Here is a 14,076-nt window from a genome sequence, read left to right as displayed (position 1 = left end):
CTGACAGAATTACTCAATACATCAGGACGTGGATATTCATATTGTGTGAGAGTATTGTGTTCCAGATCAATACCATTTGCTGCATAAAAGTTCTTCTTTGAAACAAACCATCCTATCAATAGATCTTCCCAAATCTTCAACATTTGTCCTGGAATCCTTGTATAATGAGCTGACGGGTGTAAGGTTTAATATTATAATGTGTAACTTTTGTAAACCGCTCTGTCACAGCTCCCCAAAATTTCCTTTGCTACAAGGAGAATACTCTCAGTTTTTCCAAACCCCTGATTCCCCAATGTCTGTTTGCTCTCTATAAGGTACACATCAGGGTTGTGTTGGAACATTCTCCACTTGCCTGCATCAGTGCGCACCCCCCCCCCTCCCCCCCCCACCTCACCCAACAATATTAAAGAAAGTGAACATCCTCCAGGGTAAAGCACTGTACCTGAGTGGTTTCCCATCCACCACCTTCAGTATTCCCTCTCCCCACCCCCGAGGGACAGTGGCATAACTGTGTGAAAGATCACGTCAGCATGGTCCTCCCAGACCATAGGACTGCTCTCTCATTAGAGAGAGATGTCTGGTGGTGGTTAACCTGAAGGTTACCACAGCACAGGCAAGGGGAGAGGTTGAAAAGGACAGTCTATTAATTGTGGATGATTATTGTTGATGTGTATTAGCAACAGACATGTCACATGAGTAATTAATGTTAAAAAAGCCCCACAAATTCTGCAACTAAAATCCCCCATTCCTTGAACCATCCTGGTAAATCTCCTGTGCCCCCTCTCAGGGACCCTGCCATCCTTCCCAATGTGTGGGCGATCTCTGGTACGCACAGACCCAGCTGCTCTGTGTTCCTGTGGGTGATATCATAGAGCAACAGTTGCACTAAAACTGGAAGTCTGGAAGTGAGTGAGAGACAGAAATCCCGATGGCATTTCCGATGTATTTAGGAACACACTTGCAATGCCAAGGCTGACAGGTCTATGGGCTCAGTGCTGGAAAATGGAATTAAAATAGTTAGCTGGGAGATTTCTTTACAGCAAAAACCTGATGGACCACAACACCTTTTTCTGTCATGTAGACCACAGATGGATAATATAGGAATATGACAAGCCACAATAGAAACCAGGTCAGAGAAGGTGATATTAGAATAGATGATACGGAATTGATTAATGTTTATTGCAGGAAAATGTGACAGATGTTAAGTGGGACATTGTGGAGCTCAGGATTCAGGAATCTGAAATAAAAGTGGGTTATCCTGAAGGTTGGAATTAAAGAAAGGCACATCACAAAGATTCGTGAGGGTGGACAAGATAGAGGCAGGGAGGGTGTTGAGACTGGAGGAGATTAGAGATTGGAGGATGTTGCATTGATTGAGATGTTTTTGATACCAGAGATAGTGTTAGTTCTGAGGCTAGAGAGGAATTATAGAGATAAGGATGAATTGTTAGCTTTCCCAACAATACCTCTTTACTGATAATTATTATTTCTCTGTCATCATCTGCCATTGCCTCCATAGGCCTGTGACAATGAGAGTACGCAGATAGTATGTTCCTGTTAAGGCCAAGGCTGGGAGGTGTTGAGAATGCTGCATGACCTGAGAAATTGAGGCTCTGATCAAGAAAATGAAGAAAGGATATGGCAGGTACAGACCACTCTGTTTGAGTGAGTCCCTAGAGGACTATAAGGGCAGTAGGAGTATACTCGTGGGAAACCAGGAGGCAGAAAAGGGGACATGAGATAGCTTTGGGAAATAGGTTTAAGGAGAAACCAAAGAGAATCTACAAATACACTAAAGACAAAAGAATAACGAGGCAGAGAATAGCGACCCCCAAAGATCAACAAGACTGTCTATGGAACAGCAGGAGGTGGGAGAGATTCTGTAATTATTTCATGTCAGTTTTTACTGAAAGGCGATATGGAAGTTAGAGATGTTGGAGAAATAAATAGTGATAACTTGGCAAGTGTATATATTACAGAGGAGGAGGTACTGGATGTCTTAAAATGCATAAAGGTAGATAAATCCCTGGAATTTAATCAGGTGTATCCCAGAACTTTGTGGGTAACTAGGGAAGCTTTTGCTGGGCCCCTCGCTGCGATATTTGTATCATCGATCGCCACAGGTGAGGTGCTGGAAGATGGGTGCCATTATTTGAGAAAGGTGGTAAGGAAAAGCCAGGGAACTATAGACCGGTGAGCCTGAAGTCAGTGGCAGAGAAGTTGTTGGAAGGGATTCTCCGGGACAGGATTTACAAGTCACTGGAAAAGCAAGAAATGATTAGGGAGAGTCAGCATGGCTTTGTGCATTGAAATCAGTTCAAGGGCAGTGGTGTGGGAAGTGGAGGAGATACACTGGAGGGCATTGTTGACCACATGTGAGGGGAAATTACAGTCCTTGAAATAGGAAGTCATTTGGTATGTTCTGAAGTGTTCTTCCAGCTTGCATCAAGCTTCACTGGAACACTGCAGTAAGCATGAGACAGAGATGTTGGACAGGGAACAGACTTGTGTGTTAAAGAGCAGGCAACGGGAAGCTCAGGGTCTTTTTTCAGACACAATGTAGATCATCAGCCGCCATTTCCACCACCGCCACTGAGATGCTAGAAGGTTCCTGTCTCCTCCATTAACAGCTTTCCACCTTCCCACTCCTTTATCTTTCCAAATGTTCCTGTCTCTCTTTGGGCTCTGTCCACACCTATTATTTACTCTTTAACCCCTATCTCCTGTAGCCCAAAGATCTGTAGGTTCGGTGAATTGGCCCAGCTAAGGTTCCCGTAGTGTTCGGGGATGTGCATTAGTTCGGGGGAAATGGAGAGTAATAGAATAGGAGAATGGGTCTGGGTGGGATAAACTTCGGAGGGTGGGTGTGGAATTGTTGGGCCAAAGGGCCTGTTTCCTGAAGGGATTCTAATTTTCCCAGCTGTCATTGGTTCTGAGGAAGGGTCACTGGACCCGCGATAACCCATGGTGTGTGCAGGAGGCGGAAAGGGGAGAGTGGCAGCAGAAACCAGATGAAATGTATCAGTGTAGACTGGGAGGGTTTAGTTACACTCTGGGCAGGTAGTTAGTCTGAATTAGAAATTCTTGGTCCCACGTTTGCAGCAAAGGGGAAGATGGCTTGGGCCTCAGGCAGTGAGAGGTCCTGGGTTCTGGCCACCATCTTTATGTGGGGCAAGGTACAGCAAGGAGCATGAACGTGTCCTCTTCCTGGGTGGGGGCGGGGTGATTTGAAGAGGAGCATTTACACATCAAACACATACCAAGAGAAGTGTTTGTCTTCACGATTCATCTTGCACTGACTGTGAGCTTTGTTTTGTGAATTCATTTTATAGGATATTAATTGAGAATAATTGAGACTGGGATCTCAATAAACAAGTTTCTACAGTCAGCGGAGTCATTGGGATCTGAATATCATTGACATTTAACTGTGGAACGAGAAAGGTTTGTCTGTTCTGTCTGTGGGAAAATATCTTCAATATTTTTGTCAAGCCAAAAGCAGAAAGATGTTCAAGTTCATGGTTGGATCACCCTTGGGGTATGTGTTCAATTCTTGGCCCTGCAGCTGTGGAAGGAGGTATTGGCCTGAGAGAGAGCACAGATTTATCCAAATTACACCTCATCTTTTTGCAGGAACTGTCAGATTTAATCTCAATCATCCACTTTATAATGTTAATCTGTAAACTCCCTACTTCCAATTCTCTGCAAATTTCTCGTGGATTCAAATTCCAGCACCATTTCAGGTGGAACGTTCCAGATTCTGACAACTGTCTGTTCATTCAGAAACTGCTGAAGTCCATTTTGAATCTGGGGTTACAAAGGGCTGAATTGAAAGATGCAATGCTGGTCCTGAGCTCCCATTGAGGTGCATTGGAACAGTACAGTGTAGGTGTGAGCAGACAATGAAAATGACAGGGCTGCACTGTGAGGGCTGCTTGGCTCAATGAGAGTGTTTTGGAGTTGGGTGTAAATAGTGAGGTGAGACAGGGGGAAGGTGAAGCTGAAACTCAGTTTTAGTTCAGGCCTTTCAGAAATTCACAGTCCCAATGGGAATAGCCAATTTGTCAGTGATACCTGTGGAGTATTTAAGTTTTTAAAGAATGACATATCAGCTTAAGTAAAGATTTTTTTTTGTTATTGTAATGGACATGTTTGAAGTGAAGGAAGGTTACTCACTCATTTAAATTCTCTTAATGGGAGTAACTAGATGAATGTAGAGAGATGTTGTGACAGGAGCCCTCAGACCCGTGGTGTGCTCCTCTTGCACAATGTGGGAAATAAGGGCCGCTTCCAGTGTCCCTGACGGCTATTTGTGCAGCAAGGGTTCCCGTCTGCAGCTTCTGGGAAACTGCTTTTCAGAGCTGGAGCTGGGAGTGGACTCACTGTGGAGCATCTGCAATACTGAGAATGTTATGGACAGCACGTTTAGTGAGTTAGTCACACTGCAGGTGAGGGTTACACAGGCAGAAAGGGAATGGGTGACCATCACATCTAGTAAAAGGCTCAGGAAGTGAGTACAGGAATCCCCCGTTGTTATCCCCTTCTCATACAGATACTGTATACCACTTGGGATTCTGTAAGGGCGGGAATGGGCGGGGTGGCTTCTCGGGAAATCAGCATCAGCCAGCTTCATGACACCACAGAGAGCTCTGCTGATCAGAACAAGAGGAATGAGAGTGGCAGGGCTATCATTACAGGGGATTCAATAATCAGGGGTACAGCCTGGCACTTCTGTGCCCACAGACATGAATCGAGGATGGTATGTAATCTCCCTGGTGCCAAGATCCATGATATCATGGAGTGGCTGCAGGACATTCTTGAGATGGAGGTTAAACGGGTAATGGTCGTGCAACACACAGATACCAAGGACATCGCTAAACAGAGGGATGAGGGCCTGAAAGCTGGACTTAGGGAGAGCAGAGATGCATTAAAATGTAGCTCCTGAAATGTAATAACGTCAGACTTGTTCCCAGTGCCATGTGCTCATGAGAGCAGGAATGAGAAGGTAGATCAGCTGGGTGTGTGGCTGGGGAAATGGTGTACCACAGAAGGGTTTTGATTCTTCAGGCACTGGGACAGTTTCTGGGTGAGGTGGGACCTATACCAGCCTGACCGGTTACCCCTGGGCAGAGCTGAGACAAATCTGGTGGGGGCTTTTGCCAGTTCTGTTGGTGAGTTTGTAACTAGTCTGGCAGGGGGATGGGAACTAAAGTGTAGGCTTAGATGGGTCAGATTCAGGACAGGGAATGGGAGGTAGAATATTAGTGATGTAGTTAGCGGCTCAGAAAGCCAAAGGAAAGGAGGATTAAACGAAGATTGAGTCCCTCTTCAGCCATCAGTCCTGATATCCCAGGAATGTGAGTCAACAAAATCTGGAGCTGTTTACATGTCTATGACTCTGTGCTTCTCGAAAAACTCAATGAGGTTTGTGAGACACGACCTGCCCTTGATGAAAGCATATTAACGATCTGAAATCATATTGTTGTTTGCCAGATGATTACAAATAGTGTCTCTTATAATCCTTTCCAAACCCTTTCCTACAACAGAAGTAAGGCTCACTGGTATATAATTACCTGGGTCATCTCTACTGCCCTTCTTGATCAAGGGCATAACATTTGCAATCACCCAGTCCTCAGGTACTGAACTTCTAGGCAATGACAACTCAATATCAAAGCCGAAGTCTTTGCTATCTTCTCCTTAGCTTCCCAGACAATCTCCGGATAAATCCCATCTAGCCCAGGGGACTTGTCTACTTTAATCCTTCTGGAATTGATAACACGTGTTCGTAACTAACCTCGATCCTTTCTAGTCGAACATCTAAAACCTCATTATTATCTACAATATTCTAATTTTCCTGAGTGAAAACCAATGAGAAATGTTTGTTTAGCACCTCTCCGATTTCCACAGTGTCCACACTCAACTTCCCACTTCTGTCTTTGATTGGCCCGATTCCTCCCCTATCCTTTATTCCTCACATACCTATAGAAAGCTTTAGGGTTCTCCTTTATTCTATTCACTAAAGACTGCTCGTGTCCTCTCTTTGCTCTTCTTAACTCTTGAAATCCTTCCTAGCTGATCTGTAAGTCTCCATCGCCTCATCTGTACCATTTGTCTCATCAACACATAAGCCTCCTATTTCTTCTTAACGAGAGATGCAACTTCTGTGCTAAATCACGGTTCCCTTACCTTATCACTTCCTCCCTGCCTGACAGGGACATACCTATCAAGGACACGCAATATCTGTTCCTTAAACCAGCTCCACATTTCCATTGTCTGCAACCACTGCATTTCGCTCCTCCATCCTATGCATCCTACTTCTTGCAGAATCGCATTATAATTTCCACTGCCCCATTGATAAGTCTTCACCTGTGGCATATACCTATCCCTTTTCATCGCTAAACTAAACATAACTGAATTATGATCACTCTCTCCAAAGTGCTCACCTACAACTAAATCAAACACCGAGTCCGGTTCATGACCAAGCACCAGATCCAATGTGGCCTCCCCTAAAGTCGGCCCTTCGACATACTGTGTCAGGAAACCCTCCTGCACACATTGGACAAAAACTGATCCATCCGACGGACTAGAATTATAGAATTTCCAGTCAATGTTGGGGAAGTTAAAGTCCCCCATAATGACCACCATGTTACTTTCACTCCTACCCAGAGTAATTTTTCTCATCCTCTCTTCCCCCTCCCTGGAACTCTGTGGCGGCCTATAAAAATTCCAAGCAGTGTGACCTCCCCTGTCCTGTTTCTAACCTCAGCCCACACTACTTCAGTAGACAAGTCCTCATCAAATGTTCTCTCAGCCACCGTTATACTATCCTGGACTAACATGACATGCATGGGCCCATTGCGGTGCTTCAAATTCCATGAGGCAGCCATACTGTCTGTGACAAACAGACTCAGTCTGGAACCTCCTCTATCCTTAAGACCTTACGCACTGCCTACACTCCTCCATTTCCCCTTTGCACGTTCCCTTTTCAACCCACCCTATCCCACCCCACCTGCATCACTCCACAATTGGAACTTTCAAGGGCAGAAGTCTGTGGAAAACCCTCCCTAACCTTCTCTATCCTCTTTTAAGATGTATTTTAAAATCATCCTCCTTAATCAATGTTTTGATCATCCATGAAACACCTTAGGAGATTTGCCATTATGAAAGATTCCATATAAAGCAAGTAGTTGTTGTTATTGTTCTACATTAGGGGTAACCGAAATGATGCTTTCAAAATTCTAACAAGAAAGTCACTGATAGGCGCAGTGTGTAGGCCAAATAATAACATCACATTGGGATGGACAATAAACAAAGAAATAGCTGATGCCTATAAAAATGGCATGTCTATTACCTTGGGTGATTTGAATCTACATGTAGATTGGTCGAACCAGCTCAGTCAGGGTAGCCTTGAGGAGTTCATTAAGTGTATCCATGATAGTTTTTTTTGAACAGTATGAAATGTAAATGATAAGGAGCAAGCTATCCAAGATCTGGCCCCTGTGCAATGAGACAGGAATCATTAATGACCTCAGAATTAGGGATCCTCTTGGAAGAAGTGATCACTGTATGGTTGAAGTTAGACTACATATGGAGAGGTGTGAAGATAAATTACCTGCCCTCGATCTCTTCATAGCCAACTGCCGCTGCGACATTAACCGCCTCAACTTCTCCACCCCTCTCACCCACTCCAACCTCTCAACCTCGGGATGTGCATCCCTCCACTCCAGCCGTTCCAACCCCAACCTCACTATCAAACTGGCAGACAAGGGAGGCACGGTAGTAGTTTGGCACACCGACCTTGACACTGCTGAGGCTAAACGCCAGCTCGCGGACACCTCCTCCTGCTGCCCCCTTGACCATGACCCCACCTCCCACCACCAAACCATCATCTCCCAGACCATCCATAACCTCATCACCCCATCCACCGCCTCCAACCTCATAGTCCCTCAACCCCACCGCCAGTTTCTGCCTCCTGCCCAAAATCCACAAACGAGACTGCCCCGGCCGACTCATTGTCTCAGCCTGATCCTGCCCCACCGAACTCATCTCTGCATACCTCGACACGGTCCTGTCCCCCTTAGTCCAAGACCTCCCCACCTACGTTCGGGACACCACTCACGCCCTCCACCTCCTCCATGATTTTCGTTTCCCCGGCCCCCAATGCCTTATCTTCACCAGTCCCTATACACCTCCATCCCCCATCACGAAGAACTCAAAGCCCTCCGCTTCGTCCTTTCCCACTGTACCAACCAGTACCCTTCCACTGACACCCTCCTTCGACTGACTGAACCGGTCCTCACCCTGAACAACTTCTTCTCTTTCCAATCCACCCGCTTCCTCCAAACCAAAGGAGTAGCCATGGGCACCCGCATAGGCCCCAGCTATGCCTGCCTCTTCATAGGATATGTGGAACAGTCCATCTTCTGCACCTACACTGGCACCACCCCCCACCTTTTCCTCCGCTACATCAGTGACTGTATCGGCGCTGCCTCATGCTCCCATGAGGAAGTTGAACAGTTCATCCACTTTACCCACACCTTCCACCCTGACCTCAAATTCACCTGGACCATTTCAGACTCCTCCCTCCCCCTCCTAGACCTTTCTATTTCTATCTCGGGCGACCGAATCAACACGGACATTTACTATAAACCGACCGGCTCCCACAGCTACCTAGACTACACCCCCTCTCACCCTGCCCCCTGTAAAAAGCGCCATCCCATATTCCAAATTCCTTCGTCTCTGCTGCATCTGCTCCGAGGAGGACCAGTTCCAATCCCGTACAACCCAGATGGCCTCCTTCTTCAAAGACCACAATTCCCCCCCCAGACGTGGTCGACAATGCCCTCCACCGCATCTCCTCCACTTCCCGCTCCTCCGCCCTTGAGCCCTGCCCCTCCAACCACCACCAGGGCAGAACCCCACTGGTCCTCACCTACCACCCCACCAAACTCCATATACAGCGTATCATCCGTCATCATATCAGCCACCTCCAAATAGACCCCACCACCAGGGATATATTTCCCTCCCCTCCCCTATCAGCGTTCCGAAAAGACCACTCCCTCCGTGACTCCCTTGTCAGGTCCACACCCCACCACCCCAACCTCCACTCCTGGCAGCTTCCCCTGCAACCGCAAGAAATGCAAAACTTTGGCCCACACCTCCCCCCTTACTTTCCTCCAAGGCCCCAAGGGATACTTCCATATCCACCACAAATTCACCTGCACCTCCACATACATCATTTATTGCATCCGCTGCCCCCGATGTGGCCTCCTCTATATTGGGGAGACAGGCCGCCTACTTGTGGAACGTTTCAGAGAACACCTCTGGAACACCTGGACCAACCCAACCACCCCATGGCTCAACACTTCAACTCCCCCTCCCACTCCACCAAGGACATGCAGGTCCTTGGACTCCTCCATCTCCAGACCATAGAAACACGACAGTTGGAGGAAGAGCGCCTCATCTTCCGCCTAGGAACCCTCCAACCACAAGGGATGAATTCAGATTTCTCCAGTTTCCTCATTTCCCCTCCCCCCACCTTGTCTCAGTCTAATCTCTCGAACTCAGCTCCATCTTCCTAACCTGCAATCTTCTTCCTGACCCCTCAGGCCGGAGTGGGGGTGGGGCAATCACCCTCACTTTGACCTCCTTCCACCTATCGCATTTCCAACACCCCTCCCCCAAGTCCCTCCTCCCTACCTTTTATCTTCGCCTGTTGGACACACTTTCCTCATTCCTGAAGAAGGGCTTATGCCTGAAACGTCGATTCTCTTGTTCCTTGGATGCTGCCTGACCTGCTGCGCTTTTCCAGCAACACATTTTCAGCTCTGATCTCCAGCATCTGCAGTCCTCACTTTCTCCTCCAGTGCAAAGATAAAATCTAATACCTTGGTCCTGTACTTCAACATGGGGAACTAAAATAGAATGAGGAAGAACCTGGATAATGTAGACTGGAAACAAAGATTTTATGGTGGGACAGTTGATGAGCAGTGAAAGATTTTCAAAGGCATTTTAGGAAGTGCTCAGCAAAGGCATATTCCAGTGAAAAGGAAGGACTGTAAGAATAGGCGGTGGACAAAAGATAGGGAATTCTACATCAGTTAGTTTATTCTCTGTAGTTGGAAAGATGTTTGGGTCTATTATCAAGGAAGAAATAGCAGGGAATCTCGATACAAATTGTCCCATTGGGCAGACAGAGCATGGATTCACAAAGGGCAGGTCATGCTTGACAAATCGTTTGGAATTCTATGAAGACATTTCGAGCAAGGTGGACAATGGGGACCCAGTGGATGCAGTGTACCTGGATTTCCAAAAGGCCTTCAACAAAGTGCCACACAAGTGGCTGTTGCATTATATAAGGGTGCATGGGATAGAGTATTAGCTTTGATAGAAGATTGGTTGAATAACAGGAAGCAAAGAGTGGGGATAAATAAGCCTTATTCTGACTGGCAATCAGTAACTAGTCATGTGCCTCTAGGATCAGTGTTGGGACTGCAATTATTTAGAATTGATACATATGATTTGGAGTTGGGGACCACATGTAGGGTGTCAAAGTTTGCATATGAGACTAAGATGAGTAACAGAACAAAGTGTGCGGAGGACTGGGAAACTTTGCAGAGGAACAGAGATACAGAGAGTGAGTGGGCAATGGTTTGGCATTTGGAATATTATGTTCGTAAATGTAAAGTCATACTCTTTGGTTGGAGTAACATTAATAAAAAGGCTATTACTTGAATTTTAAAAAAGTTACATTATTTGCTATGCAGATGCACCTAAACATCCTTCTGCAGGAGGGTTAGTCACCAGGTATAACAATCAATTCAGAAGGCAAATGGAATTTTGTCCTTCATTTCTGAAGGGATTGTGTTTAAAAGCAGAGGTTATGTTCTAGCTATAGTGGGTGCTGGTGTGGCCACACCTGGAGTACTGCATGCAGTTTTTATCTCCTTACGTGCTCAGGGATGTACTGGCCCTAAAGGGGGTGCAGAGGAGGTTAACTATGTTGATTCCGGAGGTGAGGGGTTTGGCTTAACAAAGACTGAGTAGGTTGGGATTATATTCATTGGAATTCAGAAAAATGGATAGATATAAAATAATGAATGGAATAAATAAAATAGAAGTAGAGAGGATGTATCCACTGACAGGTGAAGCTAGGACAAGAGGGCATCACCACAAAGTCAGAAGCAGCAAATTTAGGAGTGAATTGAGAAGGAATGTCTTGACCTTGATGGAGTGCATTGCCCAGGGAAGTATTTGATGCTAGTTCAATGAACGTTTTTAAAGCTAAGTTAGTTTTTTTTGAAAAGAAATAAATAATTAAGGAATACGGTGAGAACGTGGGTAAATCGTTCTGCATCCACAAAATGATCAACCATGATCTTATTGAATGGTAGAGCAGGCTCGAAGGGCAGGACGGCCTTAAAGTTTTCCAAGATCTTTTGTTCTTATGTTTTGCATTCCTCCCTCACTCGTGACTTGGAGGTGCTGGTGTTGGATTAGGATGGACAAAATTAAAATTCATAGAACACCAGGTTATAGTCCAACAGGTTTATTTGGAAGCACTATTTGCTGGTCCTTCATCAGGTAGTTGTGTGATTTTTAACTTTGTCCCTCACTCTTGTAACTGAGAAACAGCAACAAAAGCCACGAAGCAGTGCACAAGCTCCAGCCAACAGTTGGTATTGTGGACAATGAAGAAGGTTATCTCAGAATACAATGGGATATTGATCAGATGGGCCAGTGGGCTGAGGAGTGGCAGATAGCTTAGGTTAGGATATCTGGTTGGCATAGGTTGGACCAAAGAAGTCTGTTTCTGTGCTAGACATCTTTGACTGTGGGATCATAAAAGTGAATTCTGCTCTGGTTCACCTCTGGGTTCTCTGATGTCCACGTGTTCATTATCGAGCTTCTTCAGTCTCTCATGGGTGTATTTTTGCTCTGTATAGTATTTTACTATTACTTTCACAGCTGTTTTGTAAATGAAAAGAAAAACGTCGAGCTGGAAAAACACAGCAGGCCAGGCAGCATCCGAGGTGCAGGAGAATCGACGTTTTGAGCATAAGCCCTTCTTCAGGAATGTAAATGAATTGTCCACTGCTGCCTGGCTCCTGACCATATGCTGTTCCATTATCAGGTTATTTTCTCCACAATATCTTTGACAGTCAAGAATTCTTTTGTCCAATAAGCGAGTGCATTTTCCTTCCATTTCTGACAGTCAAAATCTGCACCATTTTCATTCCCTGTGATTCATATTGCACTCCCTGAACCATCAACTGTGTATTTCTCCTTCCACAGAAACCAGTGATCAATGTCAAAGCCTTGTTGCCTGTGGAGAGGGTGATGTTTGACTTCCTTGTACTGCTGCAGTTTGTATGGTGAAGGTGGTTGGTTAAGAGACATTACAGATTTATTCACTCAGTGATATTGAAGAGTTGAAGATATCTGTACAAATCATCATGGTTTTAATTTCACAAAAATATTATTGAGAACTTTTGACATAAGGCTACAGATGGAGAATATTGTGTCCAGTCGCCACAACCATTACTAAATAAGCAGTTTTTCAAGAATGCCTTAAAGGAAGAAAGTAGATCTTAGTGGGTTAGAGTGCGGATTCCAGACCATGTTCCCTTGCAGTCTATGGAAACAGTCACACAGGTGAGCTCAAAAATAAACACATCATTGAGAGTCTGAACTAAAATGAGTTATTGAGATATGAAAGGGTGTGTGGTGCAGGGAGATAGGAATGATTACAGCCAGGAATTAATTCAAAGGTGCAAAAGTAAGTTGTTGTTGCTTATTGATCTTTTGATTGATCAGCAAGTTTTGGTACAAGTGAGCACTTCGGCAGTAGAGTTTTCAATATTCTGGAGATTATTGGGAGGGTGAATGTGGGATGCTGGCCAGGAGTGGGTTTAGATAATGAAATCTAGAGTCAACAAAAGGAATGAATGAGAGTTTCAGCAAATGAGCTGAGACTGTGGTGAGGCCAGGTGATATCACTGAAGTCGAAATAGTGGACTTGGAGGGGGTCTGGCCTGTCATCCTCAACTCATTCAGCTGTTTGTCAGTTTGTGAATCAAGTCTGTAACAAGCTCAGGAACTGAGTGGCCCAGGCAGAACCCAAACTGGGCATCGCTCACCAGATTAATCCTGAGCAGGTGCATCGGCCTTCTATCACTTCACTGCTGAGCGAGTGTGGACTGACGGAGGGGAATTGGCTGAGTTGGATCTGCCCTGTGTTTTTGTGTTGGAACATCCCTGAGCAATGTTCCACAAAGTCAGTAGGTGCCAGTGCTGGAGCAGTACTTGCCTTGGTGGGCAGCAAGTTCTGAAGCACAGCCATCAGTACTGTTGCCAGAATATTGGCAGGGCCCATAGCCTTTACACTACTTATCCATTTCATGATCTGATTTGACATGAGTGTTCAACCAAGTTGATCCATATCTGTGATGTCAGGGACCAATGGAGAAGGCTCATCCACTTGGCACTGCTGGCTGAAAATTGCTGCAAATGCTGTCCTCTTATCTGTGGAATGGATGTGTGAGACCCCTCCATCAGTAAGGGTGGGGATATCTGTGATGCTGTAATTGTCTATCACCATTCCTGACTAGGTGTGACAGAACTGCAGAACTCCGATCTAATCCATTGTTTATGGGATGACTTAGTTCTATTTGGTGTTGTTTGTGCTGCTTGTAGCTGCACCAGGTTGGCACCTCATTTTTGGTACTGCTGGCATGCCCTCCTGTATTCACTATTGAACCAGGGTTGATTCCCCTGGCTTTATGTTAATGGTTGAGTGGGGGATATCAGGCCATGAGATTTCAGATTGGGCTGGAGTACAGTTCCACTGCTCTTGTTGGCCCAGAGTGAGGCAGAAGTTGCAGGGACAAGAGGGCTGATTTTGTGGTTGTATTTGCTAGTGCATTGGTAAATGTAATGTGGTCCATCCAGTTTCATTCCTTTTAGATTAGATTAGATTACTTAGTGTGGAAATAGGCCCTTCGGCCCAACAAGTCCACACCGACCCGCCGAAGCGCAACCCATCCAGACCCATTCCCCTACATTTACCCCTTCACCTAA

General features: G+C 45.6%; 1 long non-coding RNA gene across 2 annotated transcripts in view; it reads left to right on the top strand.

Moving 5' to 3' along the window:
* LOC140476632 (uncharacterized) overlaps positions 1-12,379 on the top strand; it is a 45,620-nt gene extending 33,241 nt beyond the window's left edge. For both annotated transcript variants that reach the window (XR_011960541.1, XR_011960540.1), the window contains exon 4: positions 12,292-12,379. This is a non-coding gene — a long non-coding RNA (uncharacterized lncRNA). The remainder of the gene's footprint in view (positions 1-12,291) is intronic.
* The last annotated feature ends 1,697 nt before the right edge of the window (positions 12,380-14,076 follow it).

The sequence above is a fragment of the Chiloscyllium punctatum genome, chromosome 4 (assembly GCF_047496795.1).
Source record: "Chiloscyllium punctatum isolate Juve2018m chromosome 4, sChiPun1.3, whole genome shotgun sequence".
NCBI lineage: Eukaryota > Metazoa > Chordata > Chondrichthyes > Orectolobiformes > Hemiscylliidae > Chiloscyllium > Chiloscyllium punctatum.
This window is presented reverse-complemented; position numbering and strand designations above follow the sequence as displayed.